This window comes from Alexandromys fortis, unplaced genomic scaffold, assembly GCF_014885135.2.
Source record: "Alexandromys fortis isolate MF-2015 unplaced genomic scaffold, M_Fortis_MF-2015_v1.1 scaffold_53, whole genome shotgun sequence".
Lineage (NCBI taxonomy): Eukaryota > Metazoa > Chordata > Mammalia > Rodentia > Cricetidae > Alexandromys > Alexandromys fortis.
In genome coordinates this window covers 3,118,536-3,131,093 of record NW_026067939.1, presented here as the reverse complement: position 1 = coordinate 3,131,093, position 12,558 = coordinate 3,118,536, and the positions used below count along the sequence as shown (strand labels likewise).

Sequence of the window (12,558 nt, the reverse complement as noted above, 5' to 3'; positions counted from 1 at the left end):
GCTGGTGCCAGCAGTAAGACTGGTCTCATCCCTTCACAGGATTTCAAGGAAATGGTGCCATGGTGAGGAATGCCTGTCAGGCTACACCCTGCAAGGTTCCCTTGAACTCAACAATAGTGGGACACAGTGAGCCTTCTTGAACCTTGGAGAGAGACACTGGGGAACACCTGTGAAGTGTTCTTACCAAAAATGCTTAGCTCAATCTGATCTCGATTAGACTGAGGTTGGGGGCATTCTCCAAAATAACTCCCAGGGTGCTTTGTTTGTTTGGTCAAAGAGAACATAGGGTAGAGAAATCATTTAAGATGAAAAGAGATAGAACAGTCAGAGCAAGAAATCCTATACAACACCATAGGAATCTTATTTTCTCCCTCTCCTGTTTCAGTGCTGGGGTTTGAAGGCAGGGTCTCATGCATGCTAGCCAAGGGCTCTACTCAACGACACTCCACTGCATCCGTCTCACTCATGGGGGGATTTTCAGTCAAACTGTGGTTCTGCTTCCTTCTCAAGAAAACTTAAAACAAAACAATCCAAACAAAAACCAATACAAACAAATCCCATAAAGGAAATGGAGGAAATAGGAACACGCCTCGAGTGCTATGTTACTGGAGTGTATTGATGTCTTGCGTGTGATGCCTGTGGCATTGTCATATGAGGACTGCTTGCAGTGAGAAGATTCCAGAGAAAGCATTCATGTCTGACATGTTCACAGTGAGCATGAACGGACAAAGCCCATAGCGGCTTCATACACACAGGAGAAGCATAGAATGAACTGCGTGTTCATTCTTCTGACTTTTCTGTAATTTTTAACTTTCTCAAAAAGTTGGGGGAAGAAAAAAATCATGGAACCAGCTTTCAACCTTTTCCTATAAAAAATGTAGAAATGGCTTGTCCCCTCCTTCTGATATTTTGACTGTGTCTTCAGACCTAGATGAAACTCTTGGTGTGGGAGCTTTTTCTATATATGTGTTGCTTTTATTGGTTAATGAATAAAGCTGTTTCTGCCAGTGGCTTAGCAGAATAGAGCTAGGTGGGAAAACTAAACTGAATGCTTGGAGAAGAAAGGCAGAGTCAGTGAGAAGCCATGTAGCTGCCAGAGGAGAAAGATGCAAGATGCAAGCTGGAACCTTGCTGGTAGGCCTCGATCCTTGTGGTAAAATGTACAATAAGAGAAATGAGTTAATTTAAGATATAAGAGTAATTCAGAAATACAATTAAGCTATTGGCCAAACCGTATTGCAAATAATATAGTTTCTGTTTGATTATTTCGTGGTTTGGCAGCCAGGAATGAACAAGTGGCCTCTGCCTACAAACTGACTTCATCTTATGTATAGAAAAATCTTTGAAACATAAGCATATGTAACAACAATAAGCACCTTGAAATATTTATGTTGGATATTACAGTTTCTAGGACGTTTCCATTTAAATAAACACAGTTCTTCACAACGATGTTGGGAAGAGAATGTGATTTTTCCATTCTTCCTATTTATAAATGAGAATCGGAGAGGAGGTCTAAGCCACTCATCCAGATACACATGGGCACCTAAGCCCTCTTACTGTGTCTTCTCAGCATACTATAAACACCCAGAAACTTAGCAAAACAACTCACTCCCTTATTCTTTTTGTACAGAAAATAAGAAAGGGATCGTGAGGTATTTGCTAATCCCATTGCCACTGCGGGGGAATTACAGATTCGGGGCTGTGCACGCGCCCCTGCTCACCCCATTAAACATGCATGCTGTTGGAACCCTTAGAGGCAATGCCACTAAGATATGCAGCCCCCACGTGGGCAGGCTAGAGCACCAGCATGGGTGACGTTTAGTCTCCAGTCCTGTGCATGCCGCTGCAGATCTGCAGGGGTGCAACAAGGAACCTCTAGAAATGTATTCTCCTGAGAGTGAGTCAGTGTGTTCCTCAGAATACTGAGTGAAATCCTGTCACGTCTCCAGATGTTTCTCAGGGAACTGACATCTCTCAGAAGAAAGGGCACATGAGTCACAGGAGAACACGGTTCTGTCTTCACCTGACAGCTGGGACAAGCAGACGCCTTCTGTCTCCCTCCACCCCGCCCCCCTCTCTCTCCATCTCTGTAGTGGAAAACAGCTTAAGGAGAAGAGAGGAGGAACAAAAAGACACCAACATTTAAACCTGGTGGGGTCCACAGCTAGAGAAGACATGTAGCCCACCTTGTTTCTTTTCCTGAATGTTCCATTAGGGGCTGAATCGCTCTATTTTTACAACTGAATAAAGATGGAGAGAAAAAAGAGGTAGAAACGGGAGAGAAGATATAGGAAGTTGTTAAGTGGCACAGAATATACTCATGCCCTTTCTCAAGATCATCCATTCCCATCAAGATTTTACAGAATGACATTAGGAATCTGCCCTCTAACCGTAGCACTGTACGACTAAGAACTGGACTTTAGGAAGTAGTTTACATTAGCTCCCCGCAAATACCCTTCAGTGCTGGCAACCTTATCTCTTCAGTATCCTGTAATTCTTCTGAAGCTACCTTCTCACACCACAGATCTGGAAAAACAGTGTTAGCCAGTGATCCAGGTACAAAACTCTTCGGAGCTCTCTTAACTCTAGGGCACTTTTCACCAGACTTTGTGTGAAGTAGCATACCAGCCATCCAATGTGAACTCTGTACCGTGACCTTATTGCATGCTCTCCAGGAAGAACAAACAAGGATTGAATGATACTAGGTGGAAAGCTAGCAGCCTGGGAGATGGAGGCAGAATTCACAAAACAGGATGAGTGACAGGCTCTCTAACAGGCCCAAACATTACAAACTTGACAACAGAGGGTCTTGCCCTTCTCCCCCTTTCTCTTGCTAAACCATTAGATTAGATCCTTAAAGCTAGCCCCCAAGGTCTGTTCCCTTATTTGACCACATCCTTATACCTGACCAAATTCCAGGGTCCAACAATCAAAACATCAAGGTCCAGCAATTGAAATTCATTATTTGACTACATTGGCTTACGTGTCCAATCAGGATTTTCCAGCTCATTCTAGCATGCCTCCCCATCTTTATCTTTAAAAACCACCATTGTAGAGCATGCCTTTGCCCTATCCAGAAACACCCCCACCCAGGGAAGGACAAATAAACCTTCTTTGTGCTGAGAATTTGGTGTCTGGGTGTGTGCTGTGCAGACTCTGAGGCCCCCTTAAAATTGGTAACTGCTGTGTGATAGTAGTCAAGTAACTAGTAGCCAAGTAACTAGTAGTCAAGTGATTGTTGGTAGTAACTACTAATTTAGTAGCCAAGGCATAGAAAGAAAAGAATGAGGATATGTACTATTCATAACAAATTTGTTTTAATTTTTAAAATTATTTTTATTTTATGTATGTGAGTGTTTCGCCTGCATGTATGTACATGCGCCACATGTGTCCTGGTTTTCACAGAGACCAGACGAGAACACCAGGTGCCCTGGAGCTGGAGTGACTGACGTTTGTAAGCCACCATGCAAGTGTCGGGAACTGAACCCGTGTCCTCTGCAAGGGCAGCAGGTGAGCCACTGAGCTGTCCTTCTAGTCACCGGAGTGTGCTTTTGAAATCTGAGTACAAATGAAACATAAGAAGATCCTCAGTTAGCTGTCAACTGGCCTCCGTTCCAGCCTTGACCGTGCATTGCATAAGACCTGCAAACAGTCCTGAGGCATTTGCAGCAGATGGGTGAACCGCAGCTATTGGCCAGCTGACTTGTCCCTGTGGGTTTCCAAACTCCAAGCCCTAACCCAGGTGCTCTACCAAATGCTATTGTTCAAATCTCACATCTGATCCCTACAGCCACATCACTGCGAGGAAGGCCAAGGAGGAAGAGAGAGAGAGAGAAAAGACCCCAGGGCCTCTGAGTAGCCTAAGATTTGGGCATCTGGGTCTTTCCACGTTTCAGTCCTAATTGCTTCAGCCATCCCTGTCGGCTCTCTGTTTCCTCTTGTGCTATATTTGAATGATTTGACAAATGATGTGATTCACGCATTCTCTTCATTTGTTTATATGTGTGGTATGTGAAAGTTTGCAAATGTATGTGTGTGAGGTTATAAGTGGAGGCCAGAGAAAGACGTCTGGTGTCCCTGTTCTATCAGTCTCCCTGCGTTACTCCTCCTCACGAACGTGAACCTCATCAGTGTGATCAGGGTAGCCAGCTCCTGGGACCTGCCTGTCTTCGCCCCTCCAGATCCTGGAGTTACAGGCATGCGCGGTCATAGCTGACTTTTGTGTGGTTGCTGGGAATTTGAACTGTGGTTCTTGTGCTTGTGTCATGAGTACTCTTGCCCATGGAGCCATCTCTCCAGCCCCAATGTAACGTTCTTAGTTATTATCGGTCTGCAAAGCAAGCAGGAATTTGACTTTTATAAGGGCAGGATTTTTGTCAGATTTATTAACTTCTAGTTCTCCTAGGTGCTCAGAAAAGTGCTTGGCATATGGTAGGTATTCAGAAACTATCAACTAAGAATGAACTGATCTTCTATGTCTTTTTTTTTTTTTTTTTTTTTTTGTAGATAGCTTTGAAAACAGCTGTTGGCACAAGACCATCTTTTAGACTGAAGCCTGGAAAAAATCTATTATTAAGTTAATGCAGTACAATATTCCAAGGAGAAAACAAATAGCTTACAAGATAATTATATCAGCACCTCTGGCTTGACACTTTCTTGACCTCAAAGACCCTGTTTAGCCCAGTAACTTGGACTTTTTGGATTTTCATCACGTTATAATTTCAAGGCCTTGGACATTTCCCATTGTTACCACTGAGAAGAGAGACCCAGGAGGGTGAGCTATACGTGAGTGTATTAAATGGTGCATGCTACAGATAAGGCTTGTGCTTCTTTGCCTTCGCTGCGAGCGAGGTGGTAAACCCACATTGTTAACTCATTCCCAAGGTACTTGGATTTTATGCATTTTCACTTTCAAGTGAGGAACTGAGCCTGCCTAGGGACAGTAGCCTGCTTCAGTGTAGCGTGACCACTGAGAAAGCCTGGGTTTGCAATTGTCTCTTCTGCCTGTCTCCCTTGCTGACACGCTGCTCCAATGAGGAGTCCCATCACAGACCATAGAGGGAAAGAACTTGGAGTGAGCGCCACCTCTTCCCGTTGCTGGTTCTCTATTTTAGCTTACGTTACTGAAATCAGTAAGAGTGGACATATTGATTTGGTGGAGGAGATTTCAAGACAGAGTGACATTTATTCTGTAGCACGGTTATTGCCAGCTGCCTTGAGTCAGGCTTACAATGTGAGTCAGGGCAAAAGCAGGTAGAATTGTGTAAAAAGTAATTCACTGGGCCTGACAATGTACAGTTTGACATATATGTACTCAAAGCTGCAGACAAATCAAATATAGACAAAGGGTTCAGAAATTAGTACCATTAACAAAAGCAAAACAGTTTGTACAGGGGAAATAGAAAGATGTCTGGTGGGCAAGATCTCATCCGTTGATGCCTCCAGGGTATAAAAATACAAACGCATTTGAAGGACTTTCTTTTGAAAGGATGCCCGAAAAGAGAGAGTAGCTAGGGTGCTTTGGTGGAAACAGGGAAGTGTTTTTCTACATTCAACATCAAAGTCCTACCAGGCCTCTACAGCCATGGTCCAATGCGGCCTGATTTCTTCTCAGGCTTGATGTAGAACTTTGCATCATCCACATGATACTGGCTTTTCAGGCACATGGAACACAAGAATTAGAAGATTTTAAAGAAAAGTCTGGGAGGCCAGGCTGTGTGTGTGTGTGTGTGTGTGTGTGTGTGTGTGTGTGTAGGATTGGACTACCTATGGGGAGTCCCTGAGTAGGCTGTGCACAAAGCTGTCAGAGTAGAGCGAGTTGAATTAGAGACCCCAGGAGCTATGGGATGTCTGCTGAGGAAGTCTGTAGTGAATGAGTGGAGCCATCTCAGGAGGGAGGCTATGTGTGTGGCAGGCATCACAGAGGTGGGTTACTCAAGTGCACCGCAACTCAAATGATGTCATCTGCTTCCCCGCCTTGCTGGACATGGAACTATAGGACTTCATCTTTCCCTCCTCGTTTTTTTTTTTTTTTTTTTATCTTGCTTTTGTCCAGCTTTTCCTCATGTTTCCCTCTCCTACCTTGTGTGCTGGAAATGTTTACTCTGGCCATTGCACATGGGAAGTATGTAATAGATTTTACTTTTAGAGGATCTCACAGATGAGAGACTGACTTCAGAATCAATAGAATCTTTGGATTTTGAACTTTTAAACAGAAGGAGGACTATTAAGACTTAGGGGGGAGGTCCTTGGAGCTGGGCTGATTGCTTTTGTAAGATGAGAGCCTCTGGTGGGTCAAGAGCAGCATCTAAACTATTACCCACAGGCTTATATTCTGAACATTTGTAACTGTCTGGTGGCTGTATTTGGGGAGGTTGTGGAACTTTAGGAAGCCTGTCTGCTGGAAGTCACTGGGGAGCTTATAGCCTGGCTCCCAGGTCTGGCCCGTCTCTGGTTCCTGGGATGTCAGAGAGAGAGAGAGAGCAGCCTCTGTTGCAAGCTTGCTGTAATGCCTTCACTATGGTAATGGGCTGAAATGACTCTTGGAACTCACTCCAAACAGCTTGTGTTGTTTCTGCTGAGCATCGTAGTCAGAGCAACACAAAGGGGTTGGTACCCCAGGCTTCTGTCGGAGTGTGAAGAGTTTCTACTACTGTGGTCAATAATGGTAGTTTTTCCCCATTCAAAAGCTCTTGAGCGTTTGAAATGTGTAGGTCCAAATTATGGTGTGCACTGTGGATTTTAAAGACTTAGGAGGAAAAGAGTAAATTAAATTATCATGTTAAAATTACTGCATGTTGAAGCAGTAAATTTTATATATGTGGTTAAGATAATATTGTAATGAAACCCATCTGTTTATTTCATTTTTTTAGTGTGGTTAATAAATAGTTTTATTTGCTTAGCTGTCTTGTTTTATATGTTTCTGGGGCAGCATCATCATATAGCTTGTGGAGGGTTTCTTCTTTCTATTATAAATTTTTGGGGACAAGGTGGGGGTATCCATCAGGGTAATAATGAAAGTTAAAGCCAGATGCACGGAATAGTCATGGCTAAATGACATATGTAAATTCAGGTGATTATGTTTTTATTCTAAAAACTTTACTTTGTAAGATAAAATACCTGGGTACAGTATTTTGGAACTGATAAAATATTGACAATCCAGGCTGTTGACATGTTTCCTATGGTCTCTTATTTTCTGAGTTGTCATAGATATCCTAGATCCCCAAATATCCATAGATTCCCGCTTGCATGTAACAACAGTGAAAAGCATGACTTAGGAAGAAGCAAGCACTTACAGAATTTGCTGTTTGATGAATACTGTGGGGATTAATGAGACGAACTCTGGTCTTACCCCTCCTATCTGAAACAAAGACATCTAGGTTGCTGTCTGCCTGTGCTGTTCGGCAAGAAGGAGAAAATGAACAGTGTGAACAGTAATTAGTATAGACATAATATCCAACCATGCAGGAATTCTCGGAGATTAGTTTTGGCAATGAGTTCTCAATGAAAGGACTTGGTCTCAAGCATGCCTTAAAATTAAGTATTTATTAAAATGTAATTTAACTTGAGAAATCATCATATTCTGTCCGTAATTTTAAGATCTCTATATGAAAGTGCTCTTCTTCTGCTATTATTCACAAGTGGCCCACACTTATCCCCATTTCGCCACTATAGTGGCACCCAATGGCTTTCTTCCCCTATAATCACCCTGCCATTGGCCATAGCAGAGAAACAACCCCAAACTCTCCTAGCACGGGACACCGTGTCTCTGTCAATCCATGCGCAGCGTGACTTAAGTTGCCTTGAACCTTCTCCTATGACCAGCTTTGGAGAAGACATGGAAATGCATCCTGCCTTACGGAGTGAAAGGATTAACAGTTGGGGTTCTGTAGAGACGAGGAGCTCTCAGTGAGCCCACGAGGAGGGATGCATTATTATAAGAAGGAGACATGAGCACCGGGTGGTGGTGGCGCACGATAATCCCAGTACTTGGGAGGCAGAGGCAGGTGGATCTCTGGGAGTTCGAGGCCAGCCTGGTCTACAAGAGCTAGTTCTAGGATAGGCTCCAAAGCTACAGAGAAACCCTGTCTTGAAAACAAAAAAAAAGGAGACATGAAATGTGGGGCTAAATTTTCTCCTCCGCTTGGAAAACATCCACCGATGCCAGATAGTATAGCATGGACAGATGGCGCGGCAGCTGCCGTGAAGGAAAAGTGCCTTACTACTAGGTGAACCATGAAAAACAATGAGAAGGACGGAAGGAAAAGCACACCAGTCCCCTCTGCTGTCACAGCTTCCCGTCACCACAAACTCTCATTGTATTCCATCAGGTGGCAGACTGGTTTCTCCACTGACTGAACATTTGGAATTTGCCACCACTCTCTTTGACAGAACTTGCTTTTTGTCTTTGGATTTTTCTGGCAGGACTGGAAGCAGCGATGGGTAGCAATGACTAACAGGATACACAGTGCCCATATATGGTAGAGAAGGTGCCAAGACGGATCCTTTTCTGGCTCAATTGGTTGCAGTTTGATTGCAGAAATTGGCCAGACCTCATCTTGGTTTATTTTAGATACGCCTCCAATTAACACTGATTCATGCTACAGATCACATAAATGGGGATGGCATTTTAATCAGATTTAAATGGAGGTTATTTAAAGTTGTGGCTTAGAGACAGTCGAAGTGGGCACACGCATGATCTTGATATTCATGCAGTTCGTGCCCAGTGTTCCGTGTTGGTTGTTGGAGTCCACTAACTTGAGTGTTCAGCAGTAATGAAGGGCTAGTGGTGTCATGGCTGGGTTGCCTCAGGAGGGAAAAGCTTCCGCGTCTTCAGTTTAAAAGAGATGCCCCAACTCAATAGATTTGGAAAGGAACGGTTAAACGTACGAAGACCTACAAATGCTAGGCCTCGTAGTTTTGATACATATGCAATTAAACAGTATCTGTTTGGCAATTACTGTTGTATAAGTAAAGCGAATAGAAATGGGTTCAACTAAGTTGTGATGTCCTGAGACAATAAAAGGATGTGAACGATATTAAAGATTGTTTTTGTTTTTCCAGCTATTTTTTAAAGAAATTGGCTGGGTGAATTTCCGAATATGTTTCTGCCATTTTGTCTAGAGGAGTTGAATAAAGTCTGTAGAGTTACATTAACAGTCACCGAAGGGTTGCAAGGGTAGTTTTGGTAAGACACAACCTGTCTCTTAGGCATTGTTTTAAGAAACACTAGTCATCCTCCAAGGTAGCCTCCTTGTGTGTGGACGACTTTTACTGAAGCACATACACAGGATTTACGATCACCGTCATCATGATTCTTAACATAGACTCTAGAAGCAACTCAGGTCTGTCCCCATCCCCGCATTTGAGGAGCTAATGTCCCAATTCACCAGGCAGTCCTTGGCTCTCTATTTCCTTTTTCTCTCTATTTCCCCAAACAGCACTGGCCTCTGTTAGAATAAAGCAGAAAGGGTTGATGGTAAAATCTGTGCTGCTGGGACCAGAATGCAACTCTGATGTTTCTATTTGACCTATGAATAAGTAAGTATAAATTACAAATAAGTTATGAATTTAGATATATGTGTTCGGAAAGCTAGAACTTGCAAGCTCCATGAAAAACAACAGCATCAACAACAACAAAAAAACCCAACTATCTGCTATCCTGTGTGTATATATGGTATAATTGTAAGACACCATTCTGAAGCGAGAATAGCCCCCAGGCACTTAAAATGTGAACTACTTAGCCTTTCAGAATCCACTACCTTTCATTTCGTAGTTTTGCTGACTAAATGGCGTTAGTGTTCTGTTTTAATGTATTTTTGCGAATTGTGTAACAACATATAATCATTGAAATAAATATTTCTAATATTGTTTATGATTTGCTTTATCAAACAATCTTTGCTTTGACAGATATATACACACATATGTATGATATATAAGCACAGATGAAAATGTTTATGTAGATATAGTTATGCACGTTTTTCCATAGTTGGAAAAGATAAATGGCAATACAATTTAAAAAAAGATAAAAAAGATAAATGTCTCTAACATTTTTGTGTCTAGTCAGAAAAGCAACCTAGAAAAATCCTATGAACTTTAAACATTTTTATTTCCCCTTAATTTCTATGGCCTGACAGCAAGGAAGGCTAAATCTTTACAGAACTAAATTTATTACAAAAATTTAAGCAGCTTTTTGAATTACCAAGACAAAATTATTTTAAATGTAATTTTATGTGAATTATTTGAATTGTTAAAAAATATTGATAGTCCAAATGTTATAAAACTTAAAAAAAAAAAACAAAAAAAACCCAACCAAATATTCCCACTTCATCTTGAAATATCTCTATCCTTAGGTTACTGTGATCCACTTATTTGGAAATCTCAATAGTCTTTTATATTTTGTTCTCTGAAACCATTGTATTTCCCAGCCATCCCAGGCAGGATTGGAAACAAATATAAATGAAGAAACATAACTTTAGGAATGTTCTGAAAGTTTCTCAGGGGACAAACCGTGTTTTTCTGACAGAAGGTGACAGCTACACAGCTTGCTGAGATGCCACAACGAAACCGTAAAGAGGAGCCTCTTTTGTACAGTTCTTCTCAACTCCCCACCCTTGGCATTTAGTACCCAGAAACTAATCAAACACTACTACTATCGAAAACGAAGGTCCTTGATCTTGATCTTAGCCATTATGACTGGTGTAGGATGGAATCTCAGAGTCGTTTTGATTTGCATTTCCCTGATGGCTAAGGATGTTGAGCATTTTCTTAAGTATCTTTTGAGATTCTTCTGTTGAGATCTGTACCCCATTTTTAAAATTGTATTATTTGGTATTTAATGTTTAGTTTCTTTAGTTCTTTATATATTTTAGTGCTGGAGAGGATGTGGAGTAAAGGGAACATTCCTTCATTGCTGGTGGAGGTGCAAACTTGTACAGCCACTTTGGAAATCAAAGTATGGCGGTTTCTCAGAAAATTGGGAATCAACCTACCTCAAGACCCAGAAATACTATTCTTGGGCATATACCCAAAGAATGCTCAATCATATTACAAGGACATTTGCTCAGTTGTGTTCATAGCAGCACTATTTGCAATAGTCAGAACCTGGAAACAAACTAGATGCCCCTCATCCAAAGAATGGATAAAGAAAATGTGATACATTTACACAATGGAGTACTATTCAGTGGTAAAAGACAATGGCATCTTGAAATTTGCAAGCAAATGGAGAATGGATAGAACTAAAAAGAACCATCCTGGATGAGGTAGCCAGATCCAGAAAGACAAAGATGGTATGTATGCACTAAGTGAATATTAGACATAAAGCAAAGGATAACCAGCCTACAATCCACAATCCCATAGAAGCTAGGTAACAAGAACCCTAAGAGAGATATACATGAATCCCCCTGGGAAGAGGAAATAGACAAGATTCTCTGAGAAAATTAGGAGCATGGGGGTGAGGGGAGAAGAGAGGGCAGAAGAAGAAGAGGCGGGGAGGATGGGGGGAGAGAACATGAGGGAACAGGATGATTCAGATGGGGGAAAGAGAGAGCAAGGGAAGAGATATCTTGTTTGAGGGAGTCATTATGAGGCTAGCCAGAAAACTGGCATGATTCTAGGACATCTTTCTCATTTGGCAGCTACATGGCATCTCTCTGACTCCACCTTCTTTCTCCCAGCATTCTGTTTAGTTTTCCCACCTAGCTCTATTCTGCCCTGTCACAGGTCAAGGCTGCTCCTTTATTAACCAACAATAATAAAACATATTCACAGCATACATTGGGGATCCCACATCATGGTGCAAGGGAAATTCTCAGGAATCCACAAGGATGACCCCAGCTAAGACCCTAAACAATGTGGAGAGGGTGCCTGAACTGGCCTTCCCCTCTAATCAGATTGATGACTACCTTCATTGTCATCATAGAACCTTCATCCAGCAACTGATGGAAGAAGATGCAGAAATCCACAGCAAGCATTGGACTGAGTTCTCAAAGTCCAGTTGAAGAGAGGGAGGAACAATAGTATGGATAAAGGAGTCAAGACCATGATAGAGATACTCACTGAACAGCTGACCTGAGCTAACCGGAGCTCACTGACTCTGAACTGATAGAAGGGGAACCAGCATAGGACCAAACTAGGCCCTCTGAATGTGGGTGACAGTTGTATGGCTGGGGCAGTCTGTGGGGCCACTGGCAGTGGGCCAGGATTTATTCCTAAGGCTTGTACTGGCTTTTTGGAGCCCATTCTCTTTGAAGGAATATCTTGCTTAGCTTAGATATAGTGTGGAAGGCCTTGGTCCTGCTTCACAGTGATGTGCTAGACTTTGTTGACTCCCCATAGGAAGCCTTACCCTCTCTGAAGAGTGGATGGGGAGGAAGAATGTAGAGGGGGTAGTGGAAACAGGGGAGGGAATGGGAACTGGGATTGGTATGTAAAATGAGAAAAGATTGTTTTTTTAAAAAATAAATTAATTAAAATAATTGAATCTACTGCAAATAAAGATGAAGCATAAAAGGGTTTTAGATGCGAAGTAGGGGAGGCGGCGGGGTAGGAAGGTCCTCC

General features: G+C 42.2%; 1 protein-coding gene and 1 long non-coding RNA gene across 4 annotated transcripts in view; one reads left to right on the top strand and one right to left on the bottom strand.

Moving 5' to 3' along the window:
- Kcnab1 (potassium voltage-gated channel subfamily A regulatory beta subunit 1) overlaps positions 1–12,558 on the bottom strand; it is a 306,641-nt gene that overhangs the window by 32,628 nt on the left and 261,455 nt on the right. The gene's annotated exons all lie outside the window — the stretch shown is intronic.
- Positions 3,519–6,901, top strand: LOC126504915 (uncharacterized). The gene is made up of 2 exons (XR_007592751.1): positions 3,519–3,742; positions 4,507–6,901. It is a non-coding gene; the product is annotated as an uncharacterized lncRNA (long non-coding RNA).